At 47.3% G+C, this 13,991-nt stretch overlaps 1 non-coding gene across 1 annotated transcript; it reads left to right on the forward strand.

The window, feature by feature from the left end:
* Positions 1–11,984: 11,984 nt before the first annotated feature.
* On the forward strand, positions 11,985–12,056 carry TRNAV-UAC (transfer RNA valine (anticodon UAC)). Its single transcript has one exon. It is a non-coding gene; the product is annotated as a tRNA-Val (tRNA).
* Positions 12,057–13,991: the final 1,935 nt, after the last annotated feature.

Here is a 13,991-nt window from a genome sequence, read left to right on the forward strand (position 1 = left end):
CCTTGGCTCTTGAGCAAGGTGAGGGGGTCTGAGTGGTGACGAAGCAAGCACTTATGTATGTGTGGAGCAATCATGGGGCTGTGGGAGGCATGGGGTGTGTGTGGGACCAAGCACTGTCAATCAGACGAGAGAGGAGTGGGGGGCGCAACTGCTTGGCATGCTCTCCCACCCTAGTTTCTCATTAGAAATGCTAATTGGAGGTGATTAATCTACAGAAGAAACACTACTGCAACCATTGCTGACTAAGGTTCTGAACGGTCCTTGGAATGACTCATTAACTAGTGAAAAGAAGAAGAGTGGATGAAAAGTTTCTGCATCTTGCCCCTATTAAAAAAGAAAATGCAGTTATGCCCAGCTTTATGTGTCCATGTTACCAGGTGGAAAATTGTAGGCCAAACTAAGTGTTGTGCTCAGTGCTCTCTCCTGCTTCTCTGAAATGTTTAAAATGGGCGAGGAACCTGTGACTAGGGATGTCGGAGAAATCGGCAATGGAATCAAATGAGTTCATATTTCTGTGAATCTGACTTGCAAGATTCTGCAGCACATTAGCTTTTCCCAGGTTGTAAGGATTCTGCAGCCTTGCAGACCATTTAAAAAAAAAAACTTTCTAGAGTTATACGTGAATTTAGTTGTAGAAAAATATGTAAAAAAAAAAAAACCCAGCCAAAAATGATCATTTCCCCCATAAGCTAAAGCATGGAAATGTGCATTTGGGGTGGGTGGGCTTTGTTCGGGGGGGGGGGATTTGCCCATGTTCACAAGTGCAAATTTACATACATGCGAATTTGTGCAAATTCGGGAAATTGGAAAAATCCAGTTCTGCCAATGGGGAGATGATGGAATGAAAGCACCTGACAATCCACAAAATGCAGATGGAATGGATTTTATGTTTCCCTAACTAGGATGAAGAGGGGCCGATTGCAATCACTTCAAGAGCAAACAAATGAATATTTAATAGTATTTACTTAACTTCAGAATGTTTAGAAATAACAATATTAAGAAAATGATGATTAGAATGATAAAGCAAATATGAACAACTCTAGCTTGAAGCCACAGTTCACTGTAAAGTACAATGTTTCTGTTGTTAAACCAGCAGCAGTTGCTTCTGTCAGTTCCTTTTGTCTTTTGTTGCCATTCTCCGTTGTGGCGGTTCATTCCTCTTCTAGCTGAAGGCTGCTTTATCTGCTTCTTTCTCTTCTTCACCATGCTGCTAGTTTCCCTGAATTTCCTTCTCAGCATTACTTCTTCATTCTCCTGCTGCTTCCTCCTCTTCTTTTTGCCAGAGCAAAGGTAGCTTGCCTTAGAGCAGGGGTGCCAAACCTCTTTCAGCCCGAGTTCCAAATTCATTGCACAGAAGCTCTCAGGGACACATTCCAGTGGTGTTCAGGGCCAAAGGTGGGGCCAAAATACTAGCACATTTTATTTTACAACTCCTACTGCCAGTTAGTAAGCCTTCGGAGAGGCATTTCAACCTTCAGAAAGGAGAAAAAAAAACTGCACAAAAACTGGGAAAGCACCAAAAGATTGGTGGTTGGAGAAAAGGGGGCATGACCTTCTGGGGCAGCTCTGGAGGGCTAGATTGGGACCCTCAGAGGGGCAGATTTGGCCCCTGAACTTGAGGGTCTGCACCCCTGGTGCAGAGGAACCTATGAACTAGTACCTGAAGAGGAGGCTTTGGGGACATTCCATGTTACTCCTCTATTGTTTGGATTTCAGCCTGGGAATCCAGAAACTCATCCCACCATTGTCTTCTTTCAGGCACCTAGATGAATGAAATTAAGGTTACCAACCAGCCAGTATTTTTTTGATGCAGCCAGTAAGATTGATGTATGAGCTATGCACTCCATGCAGATTCCAACTGCATAGTTCTCTTCTCTGTGTGATTTCTCTCCACCACTCCTTTGATGGGGAGAAATGGAATGAGCAGGACTTCTGCGTATGCCAGTGTTGCTGTGGAGGAACACCTGGTTCTGTCTCTCATGTTTTTGGGGGAGAGGTTGGAGAATGGTGGGCAGTCATTGCTGGATAGGGTGGTTACTTACGTATCTCTCCCCCTCCCCACTCCAAAGGACAGTAGAGGACACAGATTTGCATAAAATTCATATGTGCTAGTTGAAAGAGATAAATTCAAATTTACAATCAATAGCTATAATAATTCAAATAGAAATACAATACATCTCCCCTTAGTAGAGAAGACTGTGACCTGGTGAGCTGTGTGCCTGCTCAGTCTGCTAAATGTTGATGGGCCACTTCAAGTCCTCCGGTGCTGTCCTTTCTTTGGGTTCTTTATCTTTAAACTGGACTTGGACTGGGCAGCCCCTCAGATACAGCAGGGGTGGGCAGAAGGTAAATTTGGAGGATGTTTTGGGCTTCAGCTCCCAGAAGCAATGGTCAGGAATGCTGGGAGCTGAAGTTCAAAACATCTGGAGATCTACTTTCTGCCTACCCTTGAGATAAGGGGAATGTTAAAAATAGAGGACTATCCTCAGACAGCCTTTCAAATAGAGGACTGTCCCCTGCAATATAGTACCCATGGCCACCCTACAGGTAGGATGGGAACTAGAGCTTACTCTCTCTCCACCACAGCTTCTCTCCTTTGCTTCCAATCTCCCTGATGCATATTCAGGCAGAGGGAGTGCCAGAGCTGCCTGGACTCATACTGGGAACCTTCAGATCAGTGTGCCAACGAGCAGTAGAACTGCAGGTTGGTGAATCTGTCTAGGTCAGGGGTGGAGAATGTGTGGCCCTCCAGATGCTCTTGGGCTGCAACTCTCACCAATTCCCTAGCATAGCCAATGGTGAGGGATGATGCCAATCCAACAACATCTGGAGTGCCACATCCCTGGTCTAGGTAGTTAGTTAGTACCTTCAAGCTTTGGATCAGCCCTGCCCAGCCATTAGGGTGGCCACTTAAGGAAAAGAGGAGATGCATCACCAAAACGGAAGATGAAAGAAGATTTTGATTTGCATAAAATCTGCATATGCTAATTTTTGTGAACCACCCAGAGAGCTTAGGCTATTGGGCAGTAAATAAATAAATTAATTAATGAGAGAGAGAGATGCAAATTTAGATATAATTACTATCATTTAAGTAGAAATACAATACATCTCACCATAGTGTAGAAGACTGTGACCAGGTGATCTCTATGCCTTGCTCAGTCTGCTGTCCAGGTGCTGTTGATGGGCAGCTTCAAGGCCCAGTTCTTTCTTCTGATGCTACTTTATCTTTAAACTGGACTCAAACAGGACAGACCTTCAAATCAAAGATGCCCTTCAAATAAAGGACTGTTCTCTGTAAAAGAGGAGTCATGGCCATCCTAGCACTCAAGCTTTCAGGATAGGTAGGGCCATCAAAGGGCTTGCTGTCTGAGTAGGCCTGGCCTGCAAAACAAGGCCTTCCCAAGCTCTGCTGTGTTCCTGCTAAGGGTGTACGAATCCCTTACCTGGCTCCAGGCTGGGGCATCTGCGGTGGGGGGGAGGCGCCCCGTCCCTCCCCCCAGAATCCTCCCCAGCTGTCTCTGCTCTGCAGTGGCTCCACGGACCTGCCAGCCGGGGCCGGCCGCAGCTGGAGTTCTGGCCGCGGCCGGGCTGCTGCAGCTGCAAATGGCGGCCATCGTAGCGGCCGCCATTTGCGTCCTTGCAAGCAGCCGTGATAGGCTACGTAAGTATTTACGTAGCCTATCATGGCAAACAGCAGGGACACAAATGGTGACTGCTATGCCATTTTCGCCCCTGCTTTTTGCCGTGATAGGCTACATAAGTATTTCTGTAGCCTATCACGATAAAGGCAGCCATGCAAATGGCGGCCGCTACTCCATTTGCGTGGTTGCCTTTACTGTGATAGACTATGTAAAAACTTATGTAGCCTATCACGGCAAAGAGCAGGGGCGCAAATGGCGTAGTGGCCGCCATTTGCGTCCCTGCTCTTTGCTGTGATAGGCTACATAAATACTTACGTAGCCTATCACGCCTGCAAGAATGCAAATGGCGGCTGCAGCAGCCCGGCTGTGGCCGGCCGGGAGACCAGCTGGAGTCGCCTCCAGAGCCGCCGCTGCTGCCCCATCTGCCCCAGGTAAGTTCCGTCCTGGGGGGATTCCGTGGGGTGGCGGGGGGTGGGAGGCTGTTCCGCCACAGATTCCGGGGGGCTGGATTCTAAAGAATCCGGCCTCACTGGAATCCGTGGCGGAATTCTCTGACATCTCTAGTTCCTGCATGTATCCTGAATTGCTCATCAGCTGCGACTCCTGGCTTATCATTAGCTTGGTCTTTCTGGCTCCTAACTCCTAACTATGGCATTACCTCCAACAGACAGGCAGGTAGAGACACCATCCCAGTCCTGCTCCTGATGCAGGCAGAGTTACTCCACCAGCACTTCTGCCCCATATCGGGTGGGACTAAACATTCTCCATATATGTGGGAGCTCTTGTATTTGTTTACTTGTATGTTATGAATGCGATGAGCTGTCTGCTTTGCAGACTCTGGCTGAAAAAGAGGATGAAATGTCCAGTAAATTAATAATGAGCAAATAAACTTGTGGCATATGGCGAGGCTTCACTGCAACAGCATGAAAGAAAGCCCCAACACATTTTTTTTTAATCATGAAAAAGCAGGATCAGGAGGATGCGATTTTGAGTGCAGAAGCAGTGGGTTGGGAGGAAACATGATGGCACTGCCTAGCCCCTTTTCATGGTGGCAGCTTTTCAGCTCAAAACTGCAGTCTAAGCTGCTTCCAAATGCATATTTCTGAGGATGTGGAGAGATGGCTAGGAAGAACTATGCATACCTACAGCCATTCTAGGCCCCATCTACATGAGCCTTTTACTCCGGGGCAGCTGTGAGTTGAGGTCCCTTGGGACAGATGACACAGTTGCCACTTCCCAACCATCCGTGGTTTTCTCCTGGAAAATGTGGATTTCCAAGGAGGCGTTTTGCTGCAATGTTTTTCATTTGCTGAGGGTTTCCCCGTGGTTGTGAGCCATCTGTCCCTTCCCCAAACTGACTTCGCATTTTGCAGTGGGCATGTTGTAGGTGTGTATAATGCTTGCATCACCCTTTACTTCCCCCGTCCCTTCTCAGCCGGACAGTTACAGAGGCACAGAGAGGCATTTTCATCTATTTAATCACACTTTCACACATTTTTGCAGCTTCGTATCTTCGCAAAGGTTGCTTTTGGACTCAGTGCCCAAGGCCCAGGGGGTCTTGGGGGATGACCAACTTCACTCCTGCCACCATTTTGGAGTGATGGGTAGTCATGTACCACTCATGCTTGTGAGTGCAAACCATCACAAGAGTCTCAGGCTGGGGAACTGACAAACAGATGGCATGGAAATGAAGGAGCACAGAACACCCACGTTTTACCTAACAAGGGACAGAAAGACACAACAGAACCCCTAAAATACAAAACAGCCACTGAAGCGTTGCTCTCCCACACTTACGGGACTGCACAGCTGCGCATTAAACTACAGTGGCAAAAAAAGGGCATGGTGGAGCCTGTTAGGGAAGCCTGCAGTAAATTGCAAGTGTATCCTAGCAGAAGCTAATTTGAAGCTGAAATACTGTGCAGTTGTGATGGAGTGAAGGGTGAAAGCGGTGCCATGTAGACGGGGCCCTGGTCTGTGTCCCTGCCTTGTAGCATCATCTCAAGAAACATTGCTCAGATAACCGGCACCCATTGCTTGTCACAATGCAATTCCTTTACTCAAAAAGCCATCTTCTAAACAAATGCTACACCAAACATCCCGCTGGTGTTCCCATGCGCAGCAGACAAATGTGTGTCATCCTTTTTGCTACCTGTCTTTTGTACAGATGACTCAGATGTAGGAGAAGCAAACTAGGAACACTGAAGGCTGCTGCACATGTCTAAGCACTTCTTTGTCCTCCTCATGTATCTCTGCCTGCCCAAGGTAGATAGAAGTGGGGAATCAGTGGCTATTATTTATTTAAACGCCCAGGCTGCACTCTTCTCCAAAGAGACATAAATAATGATTAAGAACAATAGCGCTTTTATTAATACAGTTCGCAAAGGGGCCCGCGGCACCACATGATGAAATAAAACCAAAGGCAACCTCATAAAAAAACCCAATGTCAAATGCCAACCTCATAATGTGCAAATGCCAGCGGCATAAACAAGGTGCTGGCAGGGGTGTGTGTAATAAATATGGGGTTGAGAGGAGCTTCACTAGAATCCTCCAGGAGACAACAAAGAGATGGGTAGTCCATTGCTTGATTGCCTTAGATTCCAAGGGAAGGAATAGACTGTAGGGTGGCAAGTAACTATTCCCTGGAGTCTGAAGGAAAGGACTAGCTGATCTCACAAGGACCCCGCTCTGAGAAGGTTCCATTCTTGGGTTGTGTGATGTCTGTTGAACCTTGAGGACAAACGCCATTCAATACCAGATGCTGGGGTGGTGGCGGTGGCAGCAAGGGTGTTGCAATAGAGTGGCTATATGTCCAGCTTCACATAGGACAGTCCTCTATTTGAAGGCATCCTCTCTTTGAAGGGCTGTCCAGTCTAAGTTTGGTTTAAAACTATAGAACCGTAGGAAGGGACAGCCAGCAAAGGCCTTCAAGTTGCCCATCCGCAGTCAGCAACTGGGCAGTAGACTGAGTAGGCAGGCACACAGATCACCTGGTTGTGAGTCTTCCACACTAGGGTGAGATGTATTGCATAGTAACCATTTCCAAATCTACATCGATACCTATAAATCAACATATGCAGTCACATGCAAATCTGTGGCCTCTTTTCGACCTCTTTTGTTTGGGGTGTTGCGTAAGTGGCCACCCTATGTTGCCTTCATGCCCTGCTTGTGGGCTTCTTGGAGACATCTGTCTGGCTACCGTGGGAAACAGGAAGCTGGAACAGATGGAACTATGGTTTGATCCAGCAGGGCTCTTCTTACGATAGGGAAAAAACCCACCACCAGTAGAATTGCACACATTAATTGACATTTGGAGGTCAAAATGTGAACTGATTTTCCACGCGAGTGCAAAGAATAGAGAAGCTTTCCCAACCTGCCAATGGCCATGCTGGCTGGGGATGATGGGAGTTGTAGCCCAACACATCTAGAAGGTGACAGTTTGGGGAAGGCTGGTAGAGTGGATTTCTACTGCAGAGACACCAAGGCCTCTCCGTGCCGGTAGAGAGGTATGGGCAATGGAGACTTTCCATTTTGAGAAGAAGTTCATGCTGCATTTTATGGTCACTCTCTCTCCCCTGCTGCACTCTTATGAATGAGCTCAGACCTCCATGATGTGCTCACCTAATGGCTGACAGAGTGTAGCGGTTGCTGCTTTTCCCTGCTGCATCCAATTGGTGTCCAACACAGCTCCAGGACAGATTGAAGATGAACAAATTGGGTTCCAGCCCAATAAAGCAGCGATTCTAGCCTTGTTGGAGCAAAAAGCACTGGCATGTCTCTCCTTCAGGGGGGATGATGGGATGGGGAGGGAGGGAAGGTTGCCCCTGGGCAGCTCTGCACTTCACCGGGTGCCCGTGGCCCACATTTCATGCCCCTGCAGCGCAGCCCGAGCTGACCTCCAAGTGCCCCATAGCAATGTGATTCTCACAGCATTGAAGGGGGCGGAGGGGGAGAGAGGGAGGAGAAGCTTCCACATTCCCTGCTTCTATGGCTTCTGCGATAATTGCAGACACATGGCTGCCATTCTGAGCAGGGAAATGACAGGTCAGAAAATGCATGTGTGACAGGAAGCGGATTTGGAAACGCTTGTTGCAGGCATGGGGTCGCCCCCTGGAGTATCACAGAGAGCATTCAAAAAGCACTTAAGAGACGCTTCCCTTACCCCCTAATTTTGTTCTGGAGGAGCTTGATGGTGCACCGCCAATTGCTTGTTAGCTTCTTGGTCCCATCATGCTGAGTAGGAGGCAGAGGAAGAGGGTTGTCAGGAGAGCCTCCATTGTCTGTGGCAGGTGCAGGTTTGTTCCAACAGAGCATGACCTTTTTGAGATCCCATATACAGGACCATCACTCAGATGAAGAAACCTCAGTTGATGGATTGTGTGAACTTTAATTAATCCATCAATCAGCTGATCAATTAAATTTGCACCGTGCACCGACTGGGCAGAGAGCACATGGCAGGGAAAGGATGCGCAGTGGAGGAGAGCTGAGCTGGAGGGCTCACTGCAGAGACATTTGTGTCAGGTAGGGGCAGGGAACCTGTGGCCTTCCAGGCACTGTTGAACTACGACTCCCATCATCCCTGATCTGATGCTACTCTGTCTAGGGCCGAAGGGACTGAGAGTCTAACAACATCTGGAGGGCCTGGTGTAGAGCCTGGAACACATGGAGTGAACGACCCTGATGACAACAAGTAGGATGCCACTCCTTGTCAGGGCTGGCCCCAGGCTTGCGGGGGCTCTCAGATGGCCTAGTGCCATGTGGAGTGCCTCCTCTAACACCAGTTGCACCTCCCACGCAGAGGGCATATCTGGAGAGGGCAGTGGTGATCCTCCAATTGCTGCTAGGTGGCCACTGTTTTAATCTCCCAAAAAGACCCTGACCTAGCATCACTCCAGGGCATTGTGGGAAATTAAAATGGTGCACTCTGAACATAAGGAGAGCCCTGCTGGATCAGACCAAGGGTCCATCTAGTCCAGCATTCTGTTCACACAGTGGCCAACCAGCTGTTGACTGGGAACCCACAAGCAGGGCATGAGTGCAACAGCACCCTCCCATCCATGTTCCCCAGCAACCGGTGTACATAGGCATACTGCCTCTGATAGTGCAGGTAGCATAGAGCCATTCAGGACTAGTAGCCATTGATAGCCTTCTCCTCCAGGAATTTGTCTAATCCCCTTTAAAAGCCATCCAAATTGGTGGCCATCACTACACCTTGTGGTGGTGAATTCCATAGTTTGACTTTGCACTGTGCGAAGAAGTTCTTCCATCTGTCCTGAACCTCCCACCAATCAGCTCCATGGGGTGACCCTGGTTTCTAGTATGAGACAGGGAGAAAAATGTCTCCCTATCTAGTTCCTCCACACCATGCATACTTCTGTACGCCTCTGTCATGCCTCCCCTCACTCTTTTTCTCTCTCTTTCTAACTGAAAGAGTCCCAGACATTGTAACCGTCCCTCATAGAGGAGTTGCTCCAGCCCCTCGACGCACATGAGGCAGCCACCTTGCTGAAGCTAAGCAGGTCTGGGTCTGGTCAGTGCTTCGAGGAGAGACTTCCTGGGAACCACATGTAGCCATCTTGAGTTCCATGAAGGTAGAAAGGTGGGATATAAATGTAATGAATAAATAAATGAAGTCATTTTGGTTGCCCTTTTCTGCACCTTTTCTTATTCACCCAATGCTGAGGGTTGGTATTATTTTGGTGGTGGCCCCTGCAGCCCCAGCAGCTGTCAAATGCGTGCCACATAGTGACGCCAGACGTGTATAGAGTCAGCAGTACGGCTTTACTCATCTATCGCCTTGTTCATGCTCCAGCTTGCATCCTTCTCAGAACTTACATCAGCAGCTGACAGTTCTGTAGATGGATATCATTCTGCATTTAGAAGCTTTACTCATCATTTCCCCTCCTTCTGTTGTTCTGTAGTTCAGAAATGGTTTCCAGGTGATGAGAGAGCCCAACTGAGGATTTGATCATTACTGTAGTGAGTTTAAACTGGTGAGTGGTTTTTAATTATCCTGTGATGGCATCTTGGCTTCTACTTGGTGTGAAGTGAAGGCTTGCATTTAATTAGGCCTCACCCTGGGCCAAGTAATAGTGCTACCCAGAGTCCTTTGTAACATTGTGGGGAATTCTGGGACATTCTTCTTCACACATCCGACTCCTCTCTGCATCTCAATAGTTGTGCTTTCATTTGCTGCAGAGGTGGGCGACACATAGACCACAGGCTGCATAGGAACATAGGAAGCTGCCTTATACCAAGTCAGACCCTTGATCCATCTAGATCAGTGTTATCAACACCGACTGGCAGCAGCTCTCCTGGGTTTCAGGCAGGATTCTTTCCTAGCCCTACCTGGAGGCACCAGGTATTGAACCTGGGAACTTCTGCATGCAAAGCATCTCTTCCACTGAGTGATGGTCCCTCCCTGCATGTGCCCCCCCCCCTGCCACTGCCACACTGCCAGAATTTGTGGTGGTGGCAAAAAAAAGAGTTTGCCACCAAGTTTGCCAAACTTGGTGGCAGATGGCCATGGAAGGCCATCTTTAGCTTGAAAACTGTTTCCCCCCCCATCACTGCTGAATTCTGTGGGGCTCCAGTGGCACCCCAGAAGCTGTCCAAGGAATGTTGCTGCATACTCATGCTGAAGCCATTTAGGGCATTAATGGGAATAACTAGCACATTGAATGATGTCCTATATACTCAGTGCAGATGTTCAAAAATGAGCATAATACATTTGGCCATGTTCTCATGACCATCCTAGCTACAGTGTTTTGGATCAAGAGAAGGCTGTGATCTTGTACCCACTTATTTGGGAGTTGGCCCCACTTAACACAGTGGGATTTACTTCTGAGTAGACATGCATAGGATTGCACTGTTAATAAAACAGGAGAATAAACCTATGCAGTAAAAATGCCTTCTGGATGGTGAAAAGTAAAACTGACTAATATACCTGGGCAAATTAAAAACATGCCTTGACCTGGCCCCTGAAACTGAAAAGCGAGGGTGCCAGGTGAGTCTCCCTATGTAGGGCATTCCCTAGACATCACCATCAACAAGGTCCTTTTCTCCATGTGCTCCTGCCTTTAGAGGTAAGGTGGGAGGCTACTAAGAAGGGCCTTTGATGGAGATCTCAGCTCTTGGACAGATTTATGAGGAATAAGATAGTCCTTCAGCTATCCTATCCATATAGGGCAGTAGAGGTTAAGATCAGCACTTAGAATTGTGCCCAGAAATGAATAGGAAACCAGTGAGATGTTCCTGTGACTAGTACCAATCAAAAATCTTGCCACCACATTCTGCACCGAGCAACATATCCAAGTAGCCTTTGATTAACCATTTGGGGGCAGGGGGAGTACATTTTGAGTCGACCATTTCAGGTGAGAATTGTAAAAAGAAAAGAAAAAAGTCCCATTGATCATCCCAGAGTACAGGGCACAGAATAATGGGCTCAAGTGACAGGAAGCCAGATTCTGGCTGAACATCAGGAAAAACTTCCTGACTGTTAAAGTAATGTGACAATGGAACCAATGACCTAGGGAGGTGGTGGGCTCTCCCACACTGGAGGCATTCAAGAGGAGGCTGGACAGCCATCTGTCAGGGATGCTCTGACTTGGATTCCTGCACTGAGCAGGAGTTTGGACTCGATGGTCTTACAGGCCCCTTCCAATGCTACTATTCTATGTTTCTATGATTCTATTATTCTAGATAAGCAGAGTAGGTGGGTGGGGGGTAGATTACCCATGTTCCAAATGTCAGCCTTCTAGGTCAGAGTATCTTCACATATATAATTTCATTTTAAATACATTTCATGCATCTTCCAAGGAGCTTGGAGCCACAGCAGGGTCACACAGAATGTGCCTCTCCAGGCATTTTTCAGGACTGGATCTCTTTAGCTGTGTCAGTGGATCTTTTGTCCTTGCCTTCAGAAGACCTCTTGTGCATGTTCACTGCATATATGTATGTCTGAATGAGGGCAGTGTATGGACAGCTGGGTGACTTTTGTACAAGAGAGATCTTTCAGAGAACAGGTTTCATTTCTAAGCCACACACGCACGCACACACACACATGCACACACACACACACCAGCTGCAGATATATTGTGCAGCCATTCAAAATGCATCAAGGCCCTAGACACCAACTCCTCCCTGTCATGTGGGAATCCATCTGTCAACTGAGAAGTGATTATTTCTCTCCCTCTCTCCCCCCGCGCCCCTCCCCATGCTGAATTTGCAATAAGGTTTCATCAGTTATACTAGTAGAAGGAGCTGCCTTTTAACTCAGGCTGCCCAAAGGACCTTCCCCCCCCCCGTTCATCTGTCTAGATTAACTGGCAGTGACTCTGCAAGGGAGGGGCCATAGCTCAGTGGTAGAGCACTTGCTTTACATGCAGAAGTTCCCAGGTTCAATCCCTGGTGTCTCCAGGTAGGGCAAGAAAAGAATCCTGCCTGAAACCCTGGAGAGCTGCTGCCAGTCGGTGTTGACAATACTGGGCTAGATGGACCAAGGGTCAGACTTAGTACAAAGAAGTTTCCTGTGTTCCTAATGTCTCAAATCAAGGGTGCCCTAGCCTGCTACCTGGGATCCTTACAGGTGCTAGTAACCTGATTAGATACACCTGAGGAAAGAACTTGTGTACCTTTAATAGCTGCAGAGAAGAGAGAATTTTAGGAGATGGTGCTTCTCATTCCAGCGCAGCAAGCTCCACCTGCCAAAATCTCATCTGCTGCAGCCCAGCCCTGTCCTCCTGTGCATGTTGTCACTTCAGATGCAAGAGAAAGAAAGAAATAAAAACCCTGGGGCCATATTGATATATGTGAAGAATGGACATGAATAATGAACTCAATCTTTGGAGCAGCTTAGATACCAAACATATGAGTAAGATTTGAATCTAGAGATGGAAGAGGAGTGGGTGAGTGGGAGGACTATATTTTTACTGCCTTTAGGATGAAGAGATTTCCCTTTTTCTAGTATTTCGTTTCATTTAAATGTGCTGCTCACTAATATCACTAGTATCTCAGTGGTGGGCCTTGCTGGCTGGTGGCTACTAGACACACCCCATCTGCTTGGATGCGGGCTGGAGCAAAATGTTTTGGAGTTGGAATGCATCCAGCAAAGAGGACAGCAAAGTTTTGCAGGTGGCTGGAGGATGTCACCTGCGAGAGGAGAAAGGGGCCATGCTGTTTTGCTTTCAGGGGCAACTGATGCCGCTTTGAGGATTGGGTCCATTTGTCTGGCTATCTGCTTGCTCCAACATGCTGAACTTATGTATTGCTAAATAACCACATATTTCAAAAATCCTGTAAGTCTCCAGAGGTTCTCATGAGGAATCTGGCCATGTAAAAGGCTTCTTGCTATGAAACATCCTACTGCTTGAGAAAGTGTGAAGCAATATTATGTACTTCCCAAGCTGCCATGTCAGGCTCATTCCAGTGGAATGGCGAATTTCTGCATGACTCCAAGGGGGTAGTAGTTCCTTAATGAACTCCAACAAACTCAGATATATATTATTGTTTTACTGTAGCTAACAGGCCTGGCTTTGCACAGGTTTCAATAGCCTTTAGTTTGATAGAACAAAAGGCTTCAAGCAAACGTACACAGCTCTCAGAGTTGAACACTTTGGGTGGTATCCAGTATTAGTCCTTTGTAGAGTAAACATTGAAATGAATGGGACTTATGTTAGTTATATGCCCATCTTTATCATAGTGAAATCATACCCACTGGCACCCCTAGGTACAGCCTCTGCCATGGCAGTCCCCTATAGCCCCCCGAGGGAAGGGTCTGTCCACTCCATTCCCCTGAGGCAGGCTGCCAGTAGAAGGGGATTGGGACCCAGGCAAGCTGGATTTGGCCTGGCTCTTCCAACATCTTTTCCCTAAATTAAAAAGCTTTTGCACAGCTCTCATTTGTTTCAATTGACTTCACACAGGACAGACTGGCCTGGTGAGTTGTGTCAGCCATTGTGTGTTTCTGCCAAAGCTTTGCATCATATTATTTTGGAGTTTGGTGGAGAAGCGGTAATTGCAGACTGCCTCCCTCAGCCGCAGGACAGCTCCTGTTTTCTAGCCTCAAAGTGTGAGAGACAAATTACTTGGGTTATAAAAACATCTTAAAAACAACACATTTTGTTTTGCAATATTCATAGTCCTCTGTGCCAAAAAATAAGTTTTGTTGTTGTTGTTGAATACATTTATGGTTTACTAAAGATAGCGAGTCACTCTGTACTAGCTCATGCATAATGTGCAATAGGGGTTTGTTTTTCAAACCCCCAAATTGCTATATGATCCCATCGAACTTTAAAGCATCTCATGCAACTAAAAGCAAATTCACAACTGCTGTACATGAATAGAAGTGAACAT

Source organism: Heloderma suspectum, chromosome 6, assembly GCF_057233095.1.
Source record: "Heloderma suspectum isolate Gila_16-S chromosome 6, 16-S_ref, whole genome shotgun sequence".
Taxonomy (NCBI): Eukaryota; Metazoa; Chordata; class Lepidosauria; order Squamata; family Helodermatidae; genus Heloderma; species Heloderma suspectum.